The sequence below is a fragment of the Dasypus novemcinctus genome, chromosome 4, assembly GCF_030445035.2.
Source record: "Dasypus novemcinctus isolate mDasNov1 chromosome 4, mDasNov1.1.hap2, whole genome shotgun sequence".
In the NCBI taxonomy this organism is placed as follows: domain Eukaryota; kingdom Metazoa; phylum Chordata; class Mammalia; order Cingulata; family Dasypodidae; genus Dasypus; species Dasypus novemcinctus.
The window spans coordinates 167,480,831-167,505,274 of NC_080676.1; the positions used below are offsets into that span (position 1 = coordinate 167,480,831).

Here is a 24,444-nt window from a genome sequence, read left to right on the forward strand (position 1 = left end):
CCAACTCTAATCCATTCCCACGGAAATCATTCTATCCTTCCCCACTTGCCTACTTGTAACCTCACACTCTGATAGTGAGAAACATGCCTCCACCACCCACCATCCACTTACATAATTCTCAGTTCCAGTCATGTGTATAGGGTTTTAGAGTTGCTAACCTGTAGTACTTTGGGAAACTCTTTTATCAACTAGAGTACAGTCATTTTGCACAGTTCCTTTTGCCTTTAATCTACAGAATCTACCCATTTCCTGAGTTATGTCAGCATTTATTTCCTCACCTCTTCTGTGGGGAACATTTGTAAAACATTTAGGTCATTGTGTTACATTCTATATTCCATCCTGGGATTTCCTTGACCTAAATGATTTTTGAAACTTTGTATTTGTTAGGATTTACTTTTTTGTTCTGTAAAGTTCTATGGATTTTGATGAATACTTAATGCCTTGCAGGCATCATTTTAGAATCTCACAGAGTAATTTCACTCCCCTAAAAAATGCCTTGTACTTTACCCCCAAACTCTTGGTAACCACTCATCTCTTTACTGTTGCTATCCATATAATTGGATTCAGAATGGCTTCTTTCAGCTAACAGTATGCATTTATAGTTCCTCCATGCCTTTTCACGACTTGATAACTCATTTCTTTTCATTGCTGAATAATGTTCCATTATATGGTTATACCACAGTTTGTTCATCCATTTATGTATTAAAGACCATCTTGTTGGTTTCTGATTTTTGGCAATAATGAATAAAGCTGCTTATAAACATTCATGTGCAAGTTTTGGGGTAGAAGAAAATTTTTAGTTCACTTGGGTAAATACCTAGGAGTGGGATTGTTACTTCTTCTAGAAAAGACTGTTTAGTTTTGAAAGAAACTGCCAAAATGTCTTAGAAAGTGGCTGTACCCTTTTGTACCCCCACCAGCAGAAAATGGGAGTTCCTGTTGCTCCGCATCCTTGCTGCATTTGATGTCATCAGTGGTTTGGGTATTAGCCATTCTAATAAGTGTGTAGTGGGTATCTCATTGCTTTAATTTGCAAATCCATATTTTGCTATATTTTATTTGGTGTGGCAGTTTTGAAGACTTTCTTGTACCTCTTGCAAGTAATATTTTTCTTTTCCATATTGTCTCTGAGTCTTCTGGTGACAACATAAACATGAGTTTGTAGTCAGCATCTTATTAGCTTAAGCTGTTTTCAAGATCTACATTTATATACTATTTATGATAGTGCATTTTTTTAGTGATGCTTCTGTATTATTTACATTGAAATATTGCTGTCCTTGCAATGGAATATACATGTTATCTCCTAGTACCACATGGGAGTTTGGGGATAAGTGTATTATATAAACTTCAGGAAATTACTCCAACAGTAATATTATGTCAGATTTAAACATTCTGCTGCTGCTCAGAAGTTGTCCTTGGCTTTTTCTTATCATCAGGTAAAGTCCATCCAAACAAACCTCCTTAGCCTTGCATTTAGGGTCTTCTGGCATTGGCTTCAACCTACCTTTCTAGCTTGACGTACCACTTCTCCCTTTAATTTTGTTTGTGTTCCAGTCAAACTGGGTTGAGCCCCTGACCTGAACCTTGCTTTCCATCTGCCAGGATCAGCCTTTCACAGAGTTTGTACATCCTATTCTGCCTAGATGGCCTTGCTCAAGTGCCACCTTGTCTGAGCACACAGTTTTCTTATCTGTCCAGGAGTAAGCAGTGTCTCCTTTTAAATATTGTAGCTCACTAATTATTCCTTTCTTAAGGCCCTGGAAACTTTGTACCTTGCATTATGGCTATTCATGTACACGTAACCTCTTTCCTGATATACCATGTGCTCCTTGAGGACACATTTTCACCTGTTGACTCCCTGTTCTGCTTTCTGCTCCGGGAGGGCCCAGCTGGCAGGATGAATATAGGGAGAGCAGTGCAAGCAGCATGCTGCTTCTGAGGGTGCCACCATCCCGGCCATTTTACACTGGGCCCTGTGGGAGTGAGCTTCTGCCTCTTCTTGCCTCTGTCCCCTAGGAGTGAGCTTCTGTCTCTGTAGACAGCAGTGCTGATGAGAATGACAGTATAGGTGTGCAGCCATGTGACTTTTGACCTACAATGATTTGGCCAGACTCAGTGGGAAAAACTTCATTTCAACCCAGAAGTTTTCCTGTATGCACATGCTTACATTTACCCTTTTAGACAGACAGAGATTTCTTTCCTCATGATTTTGCTTTTTATCTGCTTCAGTGTCTCCTCCCAGAACTTTCCTGATGGAGGGACTTTTTTTTGGCTCTTTTCTTCATTTGCATGTGGCTTGCTCATGGATGGCTTGGAAAAGGAGGCCTCTTTGTTGCCAGGATAGCTGGGAGTGGGGACATGCACAGAGCTACTTGTCAAACTCCATTTGTATTCTTAGTTTGTCTCAGTTTTGGGATTAGGGGAATGTAAACATTTTAACTCTTTGCCCCTTGTTTTGTCTATTTCTCTAAAGGGCTTGGTTACTTCACATCCACTGTCCTGAATTCACTGCCTTGTTTCCACTCCCATAGGGTGCTTGATTACTTCTCCATTTATCTCACAGCTTTGGTGTTCTTATTCCCTTTCATGGCTTTAAATCCCACCTGTGTTCTGATGACTCCCATCCTGGATCTCTTCCATCAACTCATGACTAATTTCCCCTATTGCCTAACTGACATTTCCACTTGCAAGTCTGATATTTCAGACTTATGCCCAAAACTGAAATCTTGAGTTATCCTAGATTCTGCTTCTTCTCTCAAACCCTACATCTAGTTCACAAGAAATCCTGTGTTTCAGGGCACCCACAGTTGGTGAGGATATGAGGCTCATATGATGGGGTTTAAAAATACAAAACAAATTTCTCTCAAAAATTTTTTTATAAGAGACACTTCTAACATTATCAGGGAGAAAGTTTAGCAGTGTGTATAGAGGAAATAAATGTATAAGGCAGTTAGCACCTATAACAAAACTAATGTAGCTCTATTAATAAAAGATAAAATATATATAGAGATGTATTAGTCAGCCAAAGGGGTGCTCATGCAAAATACCAGAAATTGGTTGGTTTTTATAAAGGGTATTTATTTGGGGTAGGAGCTTACAGATACCAGGCATAGGTTAACTCCCTCACCAAAGTCTGTTTTCTTGTATTGGAGCAAGATGGCTGCCGACATCTGGACATCTGCGAGGGTTCAGGCTTCCTGGGTTCCTCTGGGTTCAGCTTCTCTGTTTTCTTCACAAGATCAGCTGTAGACTATGAGACTCTCTAGGCTTTGTCTCTCTCCATAAGGTCAGCTGTAGACTATCAAGCGAATGGTTCTGTTTCTCTCCCTGGGGCTCCAGCTTCAGCATCAAACTCCAATATCAAATCTCCAGCATTAAAACCCTTGCATTAAAAGCTCCAACTCTGTCCTTTGCCATGCCTTTTATCTGTGAGTCCCCACCCACCCCACACCCTATTGATGTGGCCCGGTCAAAGTCCTAACCATAACTCAATCATGCCCAGTAGTAGACCAGACTACAAACATAACCCAATATCTATTTTTCGAATTCATAACCATATCAAACCACTACAAGAGACAAGATTTTTACTATAAAATATAGTTTTTATATAATGATAAAAGAATAATTATGTAAATATAATACTTCTGTATGTATACTTCATGTATATGTACATAATATATGCATGTATATAAATATGTAATCACTAAATCTCAAAATACATAGAAAAATTAACTGAATTACGAGGAGAAACTGATAAATCTGTAGTCATATGGGGCTATTTTCTTGTTCCTTCTTCAGTGATTGATAGAGCACTAAATAAATACACACACAAAAAAAGTATACGGGATTTCAATACATACATTTCAAGTTGTATCTTTTGATCCACTGGAAAAACTGAAACCAATTAGAGAGTATATGTTCTTTTGAAGCATTTCCAAATCTGACCTTGTATTTGGTCAAAAGTAAACCTCAAATTCTCTCAGACCATTTTCCCTGACCAACCTGAAAAAGGATTAATTCTGAAGATCCAGAAAGAGAAAACAAACAATAGATACAGGCTATATAAAAGGCAATTAAAAAATGAGCAAATCAGAAACATAAATATAAAAACTGTTCAATCTTGGTATTCATAAAATATGAATGAAAGCCTTGTGATTGCATTTCACATTTATCATATTGGCAAACATGAAGTCAGTTAATTATTGGTGAGGTGTGGGGAAATGGGAACTCTTACCCCTTGGTTCTTTTCCTGGTGGGGTGTTTTAGGTTGTCAAAGGGCTCCTGATGCAAAGTACCAAAATGGGTTGGCTTTTATAAAGGGGATTTATTTGGGGTAAAAGTTTAAAGTTCTGAAACATTGAAATGTCCAAATAGAGACACTATCAGAGGTGCTTTCTTACCAAGGTCAGCTTCCATGTGGTGAAAGAAGATGGCCACTGATCTCTGCTGAGGTCTCTGCCTTCCCCTCCATAATCTTTTTTTAAAAAATTAATTAATTAATTTATTTATTTAATTCCCCTCCCCTCCCCCGGTTGTCTGTTTTCTGTGTCTTTTTGCTGCATCTTGTTTCTTTGTCTGCTTCTGTTGTCGTCAGCAGCACAGGAAGTGTGGGCGGCGCCATTCCTCGGCAGGCTGCTCCCTCCTTCGCACTGGGCGGCTCTCCTTACGGGTGCACTCCTTGCGCGTGGGGCTCCCCTACGCGGGGGACACCCCTGTGTGGCACAGCACTCCTTGCGCGCGCATCAGCACTGCACATGGGCCAGCTGCACATGGGTCAAGGAGGCCCGGGGCTTGAACCGCGGACCTCCCATGTGGTAGACAGACGCCCTAACCACTGGGCCAAAGTCCGTTTCCCACCCCTCCATAATCTTCGTTCGTCTTCTGGAGCTCAGCTGTGGGCAACTAGGCATAGGATTTGTCTCTTTCCAGGCCTCCTCTATCTGTCCCAGCTGCTCTGCTTTCTTCCTCAGTTCAGCTACAAGCTATCAGGCATATGGCTCATCTGTCCCTGGGCCTCAGCTCTTTCAGCCTCTCTGGTGCTTCTCTCTTTGCTGCTCATCTGTGGGTGAAACTGGAGTCCTTTCTCACACATGACAGGATCAACTATGGTAACTCCCTTTTCCTTTGTCTGTGTCTGTCTCTCTCTGTGTCTCAGTTTCTATCAAACCCAGCCTGAGAGTGGAGATCCAAATTGGCTCCTGTCTCACTGCCTGTAGTTAAATCAAAAGCCCTTTAGGACCTAAAGTGATCCTGTTAAGTAATCTAATCAAAGGACCCTCAACTGAAGTTAATGCAATCAAAAGGTTTCACACCCAGTGAACAGATTAGTTTACAAACATAATTTTTCTCTTTGGGATTCATAAAATAATCTCAAACTGCCACATGGGGTGAGCCAAGCCTTCATTCCTAATGTTTCTGGACAATTAGTGATCTTGCTTCAATTGGGTTTTCCATTGACTTTAATCACAGAGCAGCATAGTAGTACTAAGAGAAGCCCCAAGGGAACTCCTGTATTCTAGATGTACTCTTCCTTATCTTCTTTGCTTAGTAGCAGTCCTGTTTCCCCTTGGTCATCAAAATGAATCACCCCAGCCAGTAAAAGTAATTCCCTTCTTTGGCTGTTGATTCAGAAACATGAGGAGCCCAAAGTGGTCAGGTAGCAGTCTTAACTTCTAGTTTAGTGGAATCATGGTTGTGTCTCCTGGTAGAAGCACTCCTCCTTTTGTAACTAAGGCCTATAGATCAGCAGAGCTTAAGGTCATGGGGACCCAAAGCAGAATTATTTTCTAGTGGATCACTAGGAGTAACAGTGAGTCGTACCATTCCCGTTTCCACCCCTTGATTCCTGGATCTGTGAATCCTGGCTGTAGGATAAATAGCACCATAGAGTGAATGCTGATTTAGAGCATACACAACCTCCTAGAGAAAATTGTCCCAGCCCGCAAGGTATTGTCACCTAGTTAGTACAGTAATTGAGTCTTCAAAAGGCCATTCCATCGTTCTGTCAAACCAGCTGCTTCATGATGATGGGAAACATTGTAAGTGCAGTGAATTTCATGAGCGTGTGCCCATTCCTATACTTCATTTGCTGTAGATTCCTTGATCAGAAGCAATGCTGTATTGAATACCATTATATAAGGCATACTGTATGTTCGTGGATGGTAGCTTTGGCAGAAGCATAGCATACAGGGAAGGCAAATTATACCTGGGGTGTGTCTGTTCCAGTAAGGACAAAATGCTGCTCCTTCCATGATATAAGTGGTCCAGTTTAATAAACCTGCCACCATGTAGCAGGATGACTTTGGGGAATAGTGCCATATCGGGGACTGAGTGTTGGTCTCTGCTGATGCTAGATTGGGCACTCAGCAGTGGCCGTAGTCAGGTCCACCTTGGTGAGGGGAAGTCTATGTAGTGTAGTGGACTTCCTTATTGATCACATTTTGTACTTTATTTTTTGGGGCCTATTGGGACTTCAGTCTAATTATAGGTCTGGAAATAAAGGTGGGGGTGGGTCTTGAAAGGAATTAGCAATGTCTTGCAAGCCGACTACCTTCAGGCATTCCATTACATTTTCATCTGATGAGATAGGGATGTGATGGTTGCACCTATCTGTGAATATACAATATCAAAATCTATGAATTATACACTTTAAATGCATGAGTTGCATGGTACATGAATTACATCCCAACAAATCTGTTAAACTAAGTAAGGGGAGAAAGAAAGAGGCAAAGGGAAAAAAGAAAAATGAGAAAGTAGATAGAGACTAGCAGACCAGCCATCGTGCCTGATCACCACATGGCAGGCTGCTAGTATCATCAGTAGCTGACTGGTGAGAAAGCATCTCTGAAGGCAGGGGAAGGAAGACAGTTGATAAAGGGGACTTATTTGGGGTAAAAGCCTAGAGTTCCAATACTGTGAAATGTCCAAATCAAGGCACCATCAGAGATGCTTTCTCACCAGTCAGCTACTGATGATACTAACATCCTGCCACGTGAACAGGCACAATGGTGGGTCTGCTAGTCTCTATCTACTTTCTCCTTTTTTTTCTTTAACTTTATTTTGTACATTTAATAATTGAAAATATAAACAATAATTAAAAAATAAAACAGCTGAATAAAAACATACATTTCTCAATTAAATGTACTGGATACATATATATATTTTAAATCATATAATATGTTACACAATATATTTGGTTCATACTAACACAATCATATAGTATTTGTCCTTTTGTATCTGGCTTGCTTCACTCAACGTAATGTCCTCCAGGTTCATCCATGTTGTCATGTGCTTCACGACTTCATTACTTCTTAATGCTGCTGTATAATATTCCATCATGTAATTACACCACAGTTTGTTTATACATAATTCATCATTTGATGGACACCTGGGTTGCTTCCAACGTTTGGCAATCATGAATAATGCCACTGTGAACATTGGTGTGCAGATGTCTTTTTGTGTCACTGCTCTCAGTTCTTCTTGGTATATACCCAGTAGTGGTATTGCAGGTTCATGTGGGAAGTCTATATTAAGCTTCTTTAGGAATTTCCAAACAGTCCTCCATGTGGCTGTATCATTTTGCATTCCCACTAGCAGTGAATAAATGTTCCTCTCTCCACATCCTCTCCAACATTTGTAATTCAATGTCTTTTTAATAGTGGCCATTCTGATAGGTGTGAAATGATATGTCATAGTTTTGATTTGCATTTCCCTAATCATTAGTGATACTGAATGTTTTTTTTTTTTTTTTTTTTTTTGCTGTTTGTATTTCTTCTTTGGGCAAATGTCTATTCAAATCTTTTGCCCATTTTTAAAATTGTTTGTCTTTTTATTATTGAATTGTAGCATCTCTTTATATATCCTGGATATTAGACCCTTATCAGATATATGATTTCCAAATATTTTCTCCTATTGAGATGGCTGTCTTCTTACCCTTTTGACAAAATCCTGGGAGATGCGAAAGTGTTTAATTTTGAGGAGGTCCCATTTATCTATTTTTTTGTTGTTGCACATGTTTTGGGTGTAAGGTCCAAGAAACCACCACCTATCACAAGATCTTTAAGATGTTTTCCTACATTTTCTTTTAGTAATTTTATGGTCCTGGCTTTTATATTTAGGTCTTTGATCCATTTTGAGTTGATTCCTGTATAGGAAGTGAGATAGGGGTTCTCTTTCATTCTTTTGGCTCTAGATATCCAGTTCTCCCAGCATCATTTGGTAAAGAGAGTGTTTGGTCCTTTTAATATGGACTTGGAAGGTTTGTAAAAAACCAGTTAGCTGTTTTGACCACTGTAGGTTTGTACTATGTTTCAAGGTCAGGGAATGAAATTTATCCCATGTCGCTCTTCTTTTTTAGAATGCTTTTGGCTATTCAGGTACATTTTCTCTTCCAAATGAATTTGATAATTACCTTTTCTAATTCTGTAAAGTAGACTGTTGAAATTTTGATTGGTATTGCACTGAATCTATAAATCAGTTTGGGTAAGATTGACATCTTCATGATATTCTTCCAATTCATGAACATGAAATATCTTTCCATTCATTTAGGTCTTTTAAATTTTCTTTTAGCATTGTTTTGTAGTTTTTTGCATATAGGTCTGTACTACTTCAGCTAATTTTTTTTTCAAGATTTATTTTTATTTATTATTCCTCTCCCCTTTCCCCCCAACCCCCTAGTTGTCTGTTCTTTGTATCCATTCACTGTGTGTTCTTCTGTGTCCGCTTGTATTCTTGTCAGTGGCACTGGGAATCTGTGTCTCTTTTTGTTGTGTCATCTTGCTGCATCAGCTCTCCATGTGTGTGGTGCCACTCCTGGGCAGTTCTCCTTACAGGGCACACTCCTTGTGCGTGGGGCTCCCCTACGCATGCACCCATGTGGCACAGCACTCCTTGTGCACATCAGCACTGTGTATGGGCCCTGGGTTTGAACCCTTAACCTCTCATGTGGTAGGTAGATGCTCTATCCGTTGAGTCAAGTCTGCTTCCCTCATTGGCTAAATTAATTCCTAGGTATTTGAGTCCTTTTTTGCTATTGTAAATGGAATTTTCCCCCTGATTGCCTCCTCAGATTGTTCTGCACTATTGTACAAAACATTACTGATTTTTGCATGTTGATCTTGTATCCTGCCATTTTGCTGAACTCATTTATTAGCTCAAGTAGCTTTGTCATGGATACTTAAGAGTTTCTAGATACAGGATCATGTCATCTGCAAACAGTGAGGGTTTTACTTCCTCTTTTCCTATTTGGATGCCTTTAGTTTTTTTTCTTGTCTAGTTGCCCTAGCTAGAACTTCTAATACAATATTGAATGACAGTGGTGATAGTGGGCACTAGACCTTAGAGGGAAAGTTTTCAACCTTTCCCTATTGAGTACAATGTTGGCTATGGGTTTTTCATATATGTCTTTTTATCATATTGAGGAAAATTCCTTCAATTCCTATCTTTTGATGTGTTTTTATCAAAAAAGGATGCTGAATTTTATTGAATGCCTTTTCTGCATCAATTGAGATGATCATGTGTTTTTTTCCCTTCAGTTTGTAATGTGGTGTATTACATTTATTGATTTTCTTATGTTGAACCAACTTTGCATACCAGGAATAAATCCCACTTAGTAGTGATGTAGAAGTCTTTTGATATTCTGTTGGATTCTATTTGCAAGTATTTCGTTGAGAATTTTTGCATCTATGTTCATTAAAGAGATTGGTGTGTAATTTACTTGTTTTCTGGTGCTTTTATCTGGCTTTGGTATTTAGGTGATGTTGGCTTCATAAAATGTGTTGGGTAATTTTCTCTCCTCTTTAATTTTTTGGAAGAGTGTAAACAGGATTGGTGTTAATTCTTTTTGAAATGCTTGGTAGAATTCACCTTTGAAGCCATCTGGTCCCGGACTTTCCTTTGTTGGGAGATTTTTGATGATGGATTCAATCTCTTTAAATGTGATTGGTTTATTAAGTTCTTGTATTTCTTGTAGCATCAGTGTAGGTTGTTTATTTCTAGGAATTTGTCCATTTTATCTAGGTTATGTAGTTGGCATACAGTTTCTCTTAATATCCTCTTATGATCCTTTTTATTTCTGTAGGGTCAGTCGTAACTTCCCCCTTTAATTTGATTGTATTTATTTGCATCTTCTCTCTTTTTTTCTTTGTTAATCTAGCTAGGAGTTTGTCAATTTTATTGATCGTCTCAAAGAACGAACTTTTGGTATTGTTGATTTTCTCTATTGTTTCTTTGCTCTCAATTTCATTTATTTCTGCTCTTTATTATTTCCTTCCTTTTGCTTGCTTTAAGATTGGTTTGCTCCTCTTTTTTAGTTTCTCTAGTTGTTCAGTTAAATCTTTGAGTTGAACTCTTATTTTTAATTTTTTTCAAGAAAAATATATAGATTACATAAATGTTACATAAAAAGTACAGGATATTCCCATAGGACCTGCTACCTGTTCTGCCCACGTTTACCCACATTAACAACTTCATGGCGGTGGACTTGGCCCAGTGGTTAGGGCGTCCGTCTACCACATGGGAGGTCCACGGTTCAAACCCCGGGCCTCTTTGACCCGTGTGCAGCTGGCCCATACGCAGTGCTGATGTGCGCAAGAAGTGCCGTGCCACTCAGGGGTGTCCCCTGCATAGGGGAGGTCCAAGCGCAAGGAGTGCGCCCCTTAAGGAGAGCCGCCCAGCGCAAAAGAAAGTGCAGCTGCCCAGGAATGGCCGCACACGGAGAGCTGACACAACAAGATGGCGCAACAAAAAGAAACACAGATTCCTGTGCCGCTGACCACAACAGAAGCGGACAAAGAAGATGCAGCAAATAGACACAGAGAACAGACAACTGGGGTGTGGGGGAAGGGGAGAGAAATAAATAAATAAATAAATCTTTAAAAAAACACAAAACAACAACATCATTCATTAGTGGTCCATTCATTGCAATTGATGAACACATTTTGGTGCATTGCCACTAAGCATGAATTATAGTTTACATTGTAGTTTACACTCTCCCACACAATTCTGTAGGTTATGGCAAGGTAAATAATCTCTTTCAGTATAAGCATTTAGGCTTATATGTTTCCCTCTCAAGACTGCCTTTGCTTTATCCCATAAATTTTGATAAATTGTGTTCTCATTTTCATTTGTCTCAATATATTTACTGAATTTACTTGCAATTTTTCCTTTGACCCACTGATTATTTAAGAGTGTGCTGTTCAGCCTCCACACATTTGCAAATTTACTTTTTTCCTGTCTGTTACTAATTTCCAGTTTCTTTCCATTATGATCTGAGAAGGTACTTTGTATAATTTCAGTCTTTTTTTATTTATTGAGAGCTGCATTTTGCCCTAATGTGTGGTCTCTCCTGGAGAAGGATCCATGGGCACTTGAGAAGAATGTACAACCTGCTGAGTTGGATGCAATATTCTGTATATGTCTATTAGGTCTAACTTGTTTATCATAGTGTTCAAGTTCTCTGTTTCCTTGTTGATCTTTTGTCTAATTGTTCTATATAATGATGTGAGTGTGTGTTGAAGTCTTCAACGATTTTTGTAGAGATGTCTGTTTCTCTCTTCAGTTTTGTCAGAGTTTGTCTCGTGTATTTTGGGGTACCGGTTTAGGTGCTTAGATAATTATGACTGTTATAGCTTTCTGGTGAATTGTCCCTTTTATTAATATATACTGGCCCTCTGTATCTCTTATAACTTTTTTGCATTTAAAGTCTTTTTGTCTGATATTAGTATAGCTACCCCTGCCATTTTTTTGGTTACTATTTGCATGGAAAATCTTTTTCCAACCTTTCACTTTCAGCCAGTTTGTATCCCTGGGTCTAATGTGAGTTTCTTGTGAGCACCGTGTTGATGGCTCATGTTTTTTTATCCAGCCTGTCAACTAGTATCTTTTGATTGGGTAGTTTAATCCATTCACATTCAATGATATTAGTGTAAATGCATTATTTACTTTTACCATTTTATTTTTTGGTTTTCTTATGTCATATCATATTTTTGTCTGTCTTTTTACTCTTTTGGTGATCCTGTTTCTATTCTTTCTTCTGTACTCTCCTCCAGGCCTCTCTCTTCTGTCTTTTTATTTCAGGTTCTAAGGCTTCCTTTAATATTACCTGCAAATGTGGATTCTTTTTTGCAAATGCTCTTAGTTTCTGTTTGTTTGTGAATATTTTATACTTACCCTCATATTTGAAGGACAATTTTTCTAGATAAGGAATTCTCAGCTGGTAGTTTTTCTCTTTCAGTATCCTAATTATATGATACCACTGTCTTCTCGCCTCCATGGTTTCTGAAGAGAAATCTGCGCTAAGTCTTACTGGACGTCCCTTGTATGTGATGGTTTGCTTCTCCCTTGCTGCTCTCAGAATTTTCTCTTTATCTTTGACATTTGACATTCTGAGTAGGATGTGTCTTGGAGTAGGTCTATTTGGATTTATTCTGATTAGGATATGGTGCGCTTCTTGGACATGTAAGTTTTTACTTTCATGAGAGTTGGGAAATTGTCAGCTATTTCCTCAAATTCTCTTTGCCCTTTTCCCTTCTCTTCTTCTTCTGGAACTCCCATGACACATATGTTGTTGTGTTTTGTGTTGTCATTCAACTTCCTGAGCCATGCTCAATTTTTTCCAATTCTTTTCTCCAGTTTTAGTTGTTCTGTCTTTGGTATCACTTTTTCTTTTTTCTATTATTTTGTGTCTGCTGTTGTGTGCCTCAATATGTGTTTTGTTTTTAAAGATTTATTTATTTATTTCTCTCCCCTTCCACCCCCCACCCTGGTTGTCTGTTCTCTGTGTCTATTTGCTGCGTCTTCTTTGTCTGCTTCTGTTGTTGTCAGTGGCACAGGAATCTGTGCTTCTTTTTGTTGTGTCATTTTGTTGTGTCAGCTCTCTGTGTGTGGCACCATTCCTGGGCAGGCTGCACTTTCTTTCACGCTGGGTGGCTCTCCTTATGAGGTGCACTCCTTGTGCGTGGGGCTCCCCTACGTGGGGGACACCCCTGCGTGGCAGGGCACTCCTTGGCATGCATCAGCATTGCGCATGGGGCCAAGCCATTTTCAGACACAAACACTAAAATCATGATGTAAAATGTTACAACATTTCTATAAATACAAGAATGGCAATGAGGTGTCCAATGTGTGAATATGTATGGTGGTGCTGGGAGTGGGGAAAGGCAAGGCAAGGATTGGGGGTATTTGGGATTGAGATGAGGGCTTCACTGGCATTTAAAAGAAAACCCTCCCTCCCTCTGTTGAAGTAAAGATCTGCTGGCTGTGAATTTTTTAGGCTCTTGGAGTGTGGAGGCTACTTTGATCTAAGTTAGCAGCAGGAAGATGAAACAATCTCTCAGGAAGGGAGGGCTTATATTTTGGTAGATGCTCAGGTTGGAATAACAGTATTCCACGAAATTCCTCTTCTAAAAGTTGTAAAATTACAAATAATATAAATGTGATTGTGGCTGAAAGGGGTTATCTAGGGATGTGAATGTCAATTGAAAGAAAACTAGAGGAGAAACTAGGGACTGTATAACATAGTGACCTTGGTAGTAGATGAGGATTGTGGTTAATAGTACAAAAACAAAAATATTCTTCTCTGAACTAGAACAAGAATACATCACTGGGAAGCAGATTTGGCTTAACAGCACGTCCACCTACCACATGGGAGGTCCAGGGTTCAAACCCAGGGCCTCCTGACCCATGTGGTGAGCTGGCCCACTCGCAGTGCTGATGCGTGCAAGGAGTACCCTGCCACGCGGGGGTGTCCCTTGTGTAGGGGAGCCCCACGTGCAAGGAGTTTGCCCCATAAGGAGAACTGCCCTGTGCGAAGAAAGCACAGCCTGCCCAGGAATGGTGCTGCACACATGGAGAGCTGACACAACAAGATGACGCAACAAAGAGACACAGATTCCCGGTGCTGCTGACAAGAATCCAAATGGACACAGAAGAACACACAGCAAATGGACACAGAGCATTCGCTGTGTGTTCTTCTGTGTCCACTTGGGGTGGGGGGAGAGAAATCTTTAAAAAAAAAAAGGATACATCACTATTACAAGATGTTAAGAATAGGGTGATATAGGGGAAGAGTAAAACTAATGTAGTTTATGGACTATAGGTAACAGCAGTAGTGTAATATTCTTGGATCAAAGGCCAAGAAGGTACTCTTATCAAGGCTAAAGGTCAACAATAGGGAGGTATAAGGAGGTGTATGGCATTTTTCCTTTTGGAGTAATGAAAATGTTCTAAAATTAACCGAGGTGATGGTAGCACAACTCTATGATGAAAATGAAAGCCACTAGTGTACACATTGGATAGATGGTATAAGGCATGGTACTTCATAAACACAGTGGGCCCTGTGGTGGATGATGGACTGTGGTTAACAGTATAAATATGAGAATTCTCTCATGAACTATAACAAAGGTACATTACTTATACATGGTGTTAATAGTAGGGTGGTTTATGAAAAAAATTGTACCAAATGTAAACCATGGCATATAGTTAGCAGTAATATTTTGATGATACTCTTTCACCATTTGTAACACATATTCCAAAACAATGTAAAGTGTTGGTAATAGGGTGGTGTACGGGAATCCTGTATGCTTTGCATGATTATTCTGTAAGCTCACAACTTTTCTAATAAAAAAAGTTGGAAAACTACAAATAATAGGTCAAATAAGATAGCATGACTATTATTTGTATCTATGGATAAACCCACAAAAGTAATAATGTTTTTTTCCCCCTCATTATTAGGCTGTGCTTTTATAATGTCTTTCTAGTGATGAAAATCAGTTTCTTTGTGTGTGGCAATATAAGCAGTGCTAAGGTCTAGCGTCCCTGCTGATGACCTGCAAAGAACCCTAGGCTCTGTGCTGCCCCATACCTGGCTCAGGCCTGCGTCTGTGACAGCTTAGCAATTCTAAACTTTCACCTGGGGCAAATGAGCATGGAAACTGTTCTGAATTCTGAACAGTTACAGTCTATAATCAGATATGTTCCAGTTTTGTTTTTTTTTTCCTCGCATTACCTGGATTACAAGTCTCTTGTGGGAGATATGATGTCTTCTTTTTTTCCTATCCAAATGAATTTTTTTTTTAAAAGAAAGAGTATGTAAGGAATGCTTTTCCTTAATATTCTGCCTGTTCCATTGTGGGGCCCTGCATTGAAAGTAGAGGAACCCCAACTTGTTCTGCAGGCCCTCTGCTTGGTGCAGCTGACTTTTTCCTTTCGTGTGCTCATTTATTCACCCCTTGAATATCTGCTGAGTGCCCACCTCCTACCAAGTGCTAGCCTAGGCACTGGGGTATGGCAGGGGCAGACACACTGGGTCATCACCACAGGACCACAAACAAAGAAAACAATTTAAAAATGCAGTGGTGCACATGCTGTGATGAATTGGAACAGGATGCTCAACAAAGAGTTGTTCCGGGGCTCTTTGAGGGGTGGTCCAGGAGGCCTTCTGGGTAGGCGATGGCTGAGCTGGATGACAGGAGGGAGTGAGGCATTCAGGAGCCTGGTGGAAGATCCTCTCCTTCAGAGAACTGATGTGGGGAATGACTTGGTGGAATGGAGGGACAAGAAGGGATCTGGTGTGGAGTGAGGAAGAGAGTGTGTGAGATGAGTGAGATGAGGAAGGAGGACATGGCTGCTCAGCAGAGATGGCTTCAAGACCGTTCTGAGGAGCTTGGCTTTCTTTCCTGGGTGTGGTGGGAAGCCATGGTCTGACTTCTCTTTATTAAAAACTCCTTCTGGCTAATGCAAGAGGAGAAGGCAGGATGTGGGTTAGTAGGCTTCTCATCCCTCTGTGGCAGGACAACAAGGACTATCTGATAGAAGCTGTGAAGAAGGACCCACAGTGAGGCAGAACTAATGGGACTTGCTGTGAAGAAGGGATCAGGGAAGCAAGGTATAGAGAAGACTCAGGGTGATTCCGAGGTAAACTGAGGTGGAGGAGCCTTGGAAGGATCTGGTTTGGGGATTGTGTAGGATTTGGTCTTGGACTTTATGTATTACCCATCTGTTTTAGTTTTCTAGGCCAGAACCATGAAATGCTTCAATTTAAGCATTGGGAATTTATTCACTTACTTATGTTTAGATTCTGAGAAAATGTCCAAGTCAGGTCATCATCAAGGCAATGCTTTCTTCCTGAAGACCAGCTGCCAGTGATCCTGGACTGTTCTGTCACATAGCAAGGCACATGTCGGCATCTGCTGGTCCCTCTTGTCTTTTGGATTTTGTGGATTCAGCTTCTTGCTTCCTTAGCTTTCTTTTTTCTCTTTTTTGATTCATTCTATTTATAAAGGTCTCCCATAAGAGGACCAAGGCCCATCCTGAATGAGGTGGGTTACAGATAAACTGAAGTAACTTCATCCAAAGGTCCTACTTACAATGGGTCCACACTCACAGGAATGTATTAGCTTTAAGAACATGTTTTTCTGGAGTACATACAGCTTCAAACCCCCATATGTACCCTCTGTACCCCAAAAGAGAAAAGTCCTTTACATATGTAAAATACCTTCATTCAATCACAATATTCCCCAAACCTTAAGTCATTTCAGTAACAATACTAAATAAAAAGTCTAATTAAAATTGGTTATGGATGTGGTCTCTTCTGGGGTATAGTTTCCTTCAGTCTATGGACCTGTGAAACCTAGAGAACAAGTTATCTGTTCCCAGTATACAAAGGAGGGACAGGCATAGAATAAACATTCTCATTCCCATAGGGAGAAATTGGAAGGAAAATGGGGTCACAGGTTTCAAACAATTCTGAAACCCTGCAGGGCATACTCCCTTAGATTTCAAGGACTGAGAGGCTTCTCTGGAATGATGGTTTGTCTTCCCAGCCTGATGGAGCGGCAGCCCCACCCTTCCTAAGTGTTTGTGCAACTGCTGTCTTGACCCAAGATGTCTCCCACCCAGACCTCAGCTTCCGTGGTTCTGTCTTTGAAATATCTTTTCATTCAATCTATCCTCTGTTCTAGAGAATAAATAAAGTATTATCCTTTGGGGACTTGCTTTCTGGAAGCTCAGAATTTTCCAAATCATCAGTTTCTGGTTGCTTTGTGCCCAGGATTTCAGTTCTCAGCTTATTCCTTTCTTCATGCTTTTTTAATAAAAGCTGCAAGGAGAAACGAGACCGCACTTTCCATATTTAGCTTTGAAATCTCCTCACCTAAATATCCAGCTTCATTGCTTTAAAAATCTGCCTTCTGTCTGATATCAGGGCTAAATTTTGCCAACTTCTTTGCTACTTTAAAACAAGGGTTATCTTTCTTCTAGTTTCCAATGATGTATTCATCATTTCTGTCTATGTCCTCATCAAAAGTACCTTTAGTGTCCATAGTTCTATGAACAGTCTCTCCAAAGCAAGCTAGCCTTTTCTATCAAACAGCTCACAGTTCTTCCATCCTCTACCTAGTATCCAATTCCAAAGCCGTTTCCCCGTTTTTGGTATTTGCAATAGCAGCATTCCATTCTCCTGGTACCAAATAGGCAGTTGATATAGAAGCTCAGGAAAGAGAGCAGAGACAAGATACTCATTTAGGGGATTGCCGTTGGAGCGAGAGCTTGATATCAATCGGGTGGGCTCACCTGAGGAGCCAGGGGTCGTAAATAGAGAAAAGCAGAGGGCCTAGGTCCACCCCCCAGGAAGCTGGTGGTTGGCAACTCTCACATAATCAGAGGGTCGTTACCTATGGGTGGGGCTTGTTCCTTTCAGTTCCTGAGGGGTCCTCTTACCCCCATCCCTCACAGTGTACCCTGGGAGTACTGGCAGAGTTTATACGTTCTACCCCCATCTTCTATAGCTCTGGGCTTTCTCTTCTTGGTGGATTGCAAGCTGCTGTGAGCATGCTATCCAACCTGGGCTTTGTGCCCCTGACCAGCAGATATTAAAGCCATTTCTGGTATTTATAGCTCCCTCTTGGAGCTGTATGTTATGTTATATATGTTAGATTTGTCCACCATCGTATTAGGATTTGGAGAGAAATGTCTCCAAGTGAGTTGCAGTCTTCGCTCTTTGGTGGGTCCTGATAGGACAGCTTGCTATCCTCTCTCTTGGCATGATGGCCTTCCATACACTATGGGGCAGTCCTTCTGGGACTCTGATGGAAAGAGGCTCTTCCCTGTCTAGAACTCTGCCCACTACTAACAGGAATAGACCCAGGGCCTTAGCTGGGCAAGGCACTCAGACCTGTCTCTACTGTAACCAGACCCCATTCAATCCTGTGTCTTTCCTACATGCTCTTATGATTGCTGTGTGTGTGTTGTTTGGATTTGTTAAAGCCCTTTCCTGCCAAACAGGGGGGGCTTTCTAGGGAAAAAGGTCAAATACTATCTTTTTTCAGGCCATCTTTTTGGGTACCAGGGTGGCTTTGCAACTTAAGCACCTCTTTTGTGACTTGAATGCTTTGTGCATTGGGTTCATTTTTTGCCCTTAATTTAACTCACCTCCTTTGCTCTCAGGACCTTGATGGTAAAGACATGGTTCTTGGCACAGACCCCTGCTGCTGTTTGCAGTGAGCAGCTGCTTTGCATGCATGAAATACATGGCAGCCTGCTGTGGAGATGCCTTCTCCCACACTGCCACCTCCTTCTGCTCTGGAGGTGGCAACAGTACTCAAGAGGCCTGTGGAGAATGAGATAAGGGACATGGCAGCACGTAGGGGAGATTTGAATATAAACTCTATTAGGTGGAAGGCCATTTTTTCCAGGTAGGGATGGTGTCTTATTCATTCTGTAGAGGTTGTGTCCAGTAAACACTTATGAAATGAATGAATTGATGTGTAAAAACAATGGCTATAATCCAAGAAGCCAGTGTTGTGTAGTGGTTAAAAATACTAGACAGCTAGAGGATAATCTTGGAACTGTATAATATTGTGATTTTGGTGGTAGATGAGGATTGTGGTTAATAAAAAACAAACAAACATGGGCTTTAGGCTCAGTTGGGTTCAAATGTCAGTTTTCATTTACTGTGTTATGTGCACTAGGCAAGTCATTTCACCTCTTAAGTCTCAGTTTCCTTTTCTATAAGTGGGGATATAGAATATGCTAGATTGAGTTATAATTTTAATTGAATAATATGCTTAGCACAAGGCTTAGCTCTTAATTATGACTTAGAAATGGTGTCCTTAAAAGAGACAAGGTGAGACTGCTATCAACCACAGCTTGGCACCACTGGGTATGAGGCAATGAGGTGCCAAGTCCCAGGTGCTCTCACCTTCCAGGATTACAGCCTACCCAGGAAGTGCACAGAGGAAGAAAAGGTGACTCTGTTTAGACAAATATACCAGATGAGCTCAGGATGATAGATATGGAATTTTTGTGAGGAATCCCCTCAGTTGTTTTCCTTAATGAGCTTTGACAAGCAGTATCTGCATATGTTTATTCCTTTGGCAGAACTGAGTAATTCTGCCAGTTTGGAAGCATCATTTAATGGCTTTCCTGAAGGATCCTACCTAGAATTAAAGCATTCCTTACTATTGCTTCAACACGGCTATACTGATATTCTGGGTCTCTGGGTTCTTTTTCTTTTCTTTTTTTTTTTGGTCTTAAATTTTTTTTACAGCCTTAGGTATAATTGGTATAAAATAAATTGGAGTGTTTTACAGTCTACACCCTTGAAACCATCACTATATTAATTTTTTAAAAGTTTACTGAAGTATATCATTTGTACATAAACATACATAAACAATAAGTATATAGTAATAGTTATGAACTTACAAAACAAACATACATAGCATACAGGGCTCTCATAACTCACCCTACCATGAATACCTTGCATTGTTGTGAAACATTTTTAACTAATGATAAAGAACATCCTTAAAATATTACTAGTAATCAAAGTATCTTAACATTGGTGTGTTTTCCTCCCAAGCCAGCCTATTATTGTTATTATTACTATTTCATTTATACATGAATGTACATAAACAATAAGTGTATAGTAAAAGTTGTGAACTTACAAACATACCTGCATAACATTCACACAGGGATCCCTTACATTAACTCATCACCAGCACCTTGCATTGTTGTGAGACATTTGTTACAAATCATGAAAGAATATTATCAACATCTTACTACTAACTATAGTCCTTATCTTACGTTTGGTGTATTTTTCCCCAAACTTACCCTATTATTATTTTTCAAATATACATTTATGACAGAAGTTGTAAACTTACAAAACAGTCGTGCACATGTGCAGAATTCCCATAAAACACCCCTCTGTCAACACATCATATTGTGTTTGAACATTTGTTAGAGGTTATGAGATAATGTCATCCGATTATTACCAGGTCCATAATGTATATTTGGCACACTTTTCCCCTACCCCCCCTTATAAACACAGTACATCTTTGGCAAAGATGCATGAATACTACATTATTACTGTTAACCACAGTCCATAGGTCACTCCAGTTGTACTTTTCCCAGGCTTCTCCACATTCCCACCATCCTGCAATAGTGATGTACATCTGCTCTAGCTCAAAAGATACTCTTATATCTGTACCATCATCCACAATTCTCATCCACCTCTGGGTTTGCTGTGTTAGTCAGTCCCTAGATTATTCTCTAGCTTTCTTTCAATTGGCATTTACATCCCTAGACTACCCTTTCAGCCACATTCCTATTTATAAACCAGCTGTTTCTCACTATAATGTGTTACCATCAACTCTATACATTTCCACACTTTTATAGTAAAGTTAATTAAAACTTTTACGTACATTAAACATCAGTAGTCCATCTCAGTACTCTTATGTCCTTTAAGACTCCATCACCTACCACCAGGTCTTGAAGATATTTCCCTACATTTTCTTTTACAAGCTTTCTGGTTCTTGGTTTTGTATTTAGGTTTTTGATCCATTTTGAGTTAATTTTTATATAAGGTGTGAGATAGGGGTCCTTTTTCCTTTTTTTGGCTATGGATATCCAGTTCTCTTAACACCATTTGTTGAATGGACTGTTCTACTGAAGGTGGGTGGGTTTGACAGGCTTGTCAAAAATCACCTGATCATACATGTGAGGGTCTGTTTCTGAACCATCAGTTTGGTTCCATTGTTCTATGTGTCTGTCTTTATGCCAGTATCAGGAGAAGTGAGAGTCCTCCAACTTCACTTTTCCTTTTTAAGATGTTAAGATGTTAAGATGTCCTGGCTATTCAGGACCCCTTACTCTTCAAAAAATTTTTTATAATCATGTTTTCCAGTAATTTAAAAAATGCTGATAGAATTTTTATCAGGATTGCATTGAATCTGTATATCATTTTGAGTAGAATTGATATTTTAATGATATTTAGTCTTCCAGTCCATGAGCATGGAATATTCTTCCATTATTTAGGTCCTTTTAAAATTTCTTTTAATAATAAGTTGTAGCTTTCTGAATATAAGTGCTTTACATCATAGGTTAAGGTTATCCTGAAATATTTGGGTTTTATCTGTCATATTTTATTTTCTGACACTCTTCTGACACTTTTAGTTACTTTTACCAATATAATCTTCATTTCTAGACTCTTTCAACCTCTTTCTTCTGTCTTTTCTTTTCAGACTGTAGCACACTCTTTAGTATTTCCTGCAAAGTTGGTCTCTTGGTTACAATCTCTCTCAGTTTCTGTTTATCTGTGAATATTCTAAACTTGCCCTCATTTTTGAAAGACAATCTTGCCAGATATAAGACTCTTGGCTGGAAGTTTTTCACTTGCAGTATCTTAAATATATCATACCACTGTCTTCTTGCCTCCATGGTTTTTGATGAGAAATCGGCACTTAATCTCATTGGGTATCCCATATATATTATGCATTGTTTCACTCTTGCTGCCCTCAGAATTCTCTTTTTGTCTTTGGATTTGGCATTCTTATTAATATGTGTCTTGGAGTTGGGTCTATTCAGATTTATTTGATGGGAGTACGTTGTGCTTCGGACATGGATATCTCTGTTCTTCAATAGGGTTGGGAAATTTTCTACTGCTATTTCTTCATATATTCCTTTTGTCTCTTTTCCCTTCTCTTCCCCTTCTGGGGCACCCATGACACATATGTTTGCATGTCTTTTGCTGTCATTTAGTTCCCTGAGACCTTGTTCAATGTTTTCCATTCTTTTCTTCATCTGTTCTTTTGTATGTTCACTGTCAGAGGCCATTTTTCCAAGGCTACCAGTCCTTTCTTCTGGCTCCTCAAATCTGCTATTATATGATTCCAGTGTATTTTTAATTTCATTTATTGTATCTTTCATTCCTGTAAGATCTGCTATTTTTCTATGTATGCTTTCAGATTCTCCTTTGTGCTCATCCAATATCTTAATCTCTTTAGCCATCTAATTGAATTTATTAAGGAGATTTGTTTGAACTTATATGGTTAGTTGTCTCAACTCCTTTATGTCATGTGGAGGCTTATCTTGTTCCTTTTAACTGGGCCATATCTTCCTCTTTCTTGGTGTGGATTGTGATTTTTATTGGTGTCTTGGCATCTGGTTTACTAGTTTTATTCTGGGTGTAGTTTCTCTCTTTAATTTAGGGCGTTCTTGTGCTTTTCTCCCTTGCTGATTGTGTAGTAGGAGCCAAGGATGTAGTTGGTGCTGCAAACATTGGAGGCTCAAGCTGCCCTCATTTCCCCAGGACCTGAGGAAGCTTCTCTCAACTTTCTCCTTTGCCAGGGGTAGGGACAGAGCCATAGCCGTGTGTAATAATCCAAGTTGTGTAGGCCTAGATTGTAGTTGCCCAGAGAGACTGATGAAGCTTCACATCCTTTTCTCCCCTCCCTGGGGTGGGATTGGAGCTACAGGTGTGGGCAGCATTCTATGCCATGCAGATACAAAATGACTGCAGTTGCCTCAGTTGACTTCCAAATATTCAGCCTCTGCCAGCCGAGTGTACCTGCCGTTACCCAGAGAGGCTGGTGCAGGGATCACCAGCTTCCTCCCTGCTACAGGTGGGGCGGAAGCCTAGGCTAGGGCTGCAGGCCAGTCTAGGTGAAAGAAGCCAGTCTCTATTGCCACTGTGATTTTCAGTCAGCCTGGCTTCCCCTTATGCCAGGGGCAGAGTCAAAGTGGCAGCTACCGGCCTCTTTCCTACTTGGGCACGTTCAAACTTTAGCTGTAATTAGAGTTAGCTTCAGCCAGCTGATTGACTAATCAGTAGCTGAAGTCAGTAGCCCATCTTCTCTTTCTTCCCTGTTTTTGGGAAACGTAGCTTCCAATTCCAGCCACAGAACAGCTCCTGAGGCGGCTTGTGCTGCCAAAGTATGATGACCAACGGCCTTCGCGGTGTGGCTGTATATTCCCAGAGAGGCTTGTGCAGGTCCCCCCAGCTTCCTTTCTGCTGGATGTGGCACTCGGGCCTAGGCTAGAGCTGCAATCTGATCTGGATGGAAAGAAGCCAGTCCCTACCAGCACTGTGATTTTCAGTCTCTCGCGTTTCCCCTCATGCCAGGGGTGGAATGGCAGCTGCTGGTCTCTCTCTACGTTGGACAGGTTCAAACTTTAGCTGTTCTTAGAATTGTACTTTAGCCAGTTGAGTTTACTAAACAATAGCTGAAGTTGGTGTCCAACTGTCTCTTTCTTCCCTGTTTTGGGAAGTGGAGCTTCTAATTTCAGCCATGGAATAGCTCCCCAGGCGGCTGGTGCTGCCAGTGGAGGATGGACACTGGACTCCAGGTTGTGGACTACTTATAAGTCTTCTCTGCAGATGGGCAGTCGCCTACTTCCCCTCTTCCAAGGATGTTGCAGGATGCTCTTCTGGTTTCCTGGAGCCCCCAAACAGGTACTTTAGATAGCTCTGGGTGATTACTAACTGCCCTCTGGCACAAGCTGACTGTAGGAGCTTCTTATTCTGCCTCCATCTTGCTGGTTGTCTTCATTTCTTTTTGATAAACACCTAAGAATGGAATGGCTGATCATATGGAAGATACATATTTAACTTTCTAAGAAACTGCCAAACTGTTTTACAAAGTGTATGTATCTTTTTGCATTTCTACCAGGAGTGTGGGATAGTCTTTAGTTTCTCTGCATCCTCACCAATGGTTGGTATGGTCAGTCAAATTAGTTTTAGCCATTCCAGTAGGTGTGTAATGATATCTCTTGGTTTTAATATACATTTCTCTAATAGCTAATGATGTGGAGCATCTCTTCTGTGATTTTTGCCATCCATATATATAATTTTTTGTGTGTGAAAATATTTTGCCCATTTTAAAAATTGGGTTGCTTGTTTTCTTATCAAGTTTGAGAGATCTTTATATTATACATTTTAGGTACAAGTTATTTATAGGATACATAGTTTGTAAATATTTCCCAAGAATATAGTTTGACTTTTCATTTCATAACAATATCTTTTGAAGATCAAAAGTTTTAAATTTTGAATTCCAACTTATCAAACTTTTTTCTGTAATACTTCATGCCTTTTGTGTCAAACTTAATTCTTAGAGAAACCAACGGTCAGTAAGATTTTCTCTTATTTTTTCTAGAAAATCTGGTTATTACATTTAA

General features: G+C 40.0%; 1 protein-coding gene across 8 annotated transcripts in view; it reads left to right on the forward strand.

The window, feature by feature from the left end:
• PCBP3 (poly(rC) binding protein 3) overlaps positions 1–24,444 on the forward strand; it is a 398,007-nt gene that overhangs the window by 92,580 nt on the left and 280,983 nt on the right. The gene's annotated exons all lie outside the window — the stretch shown is intronic.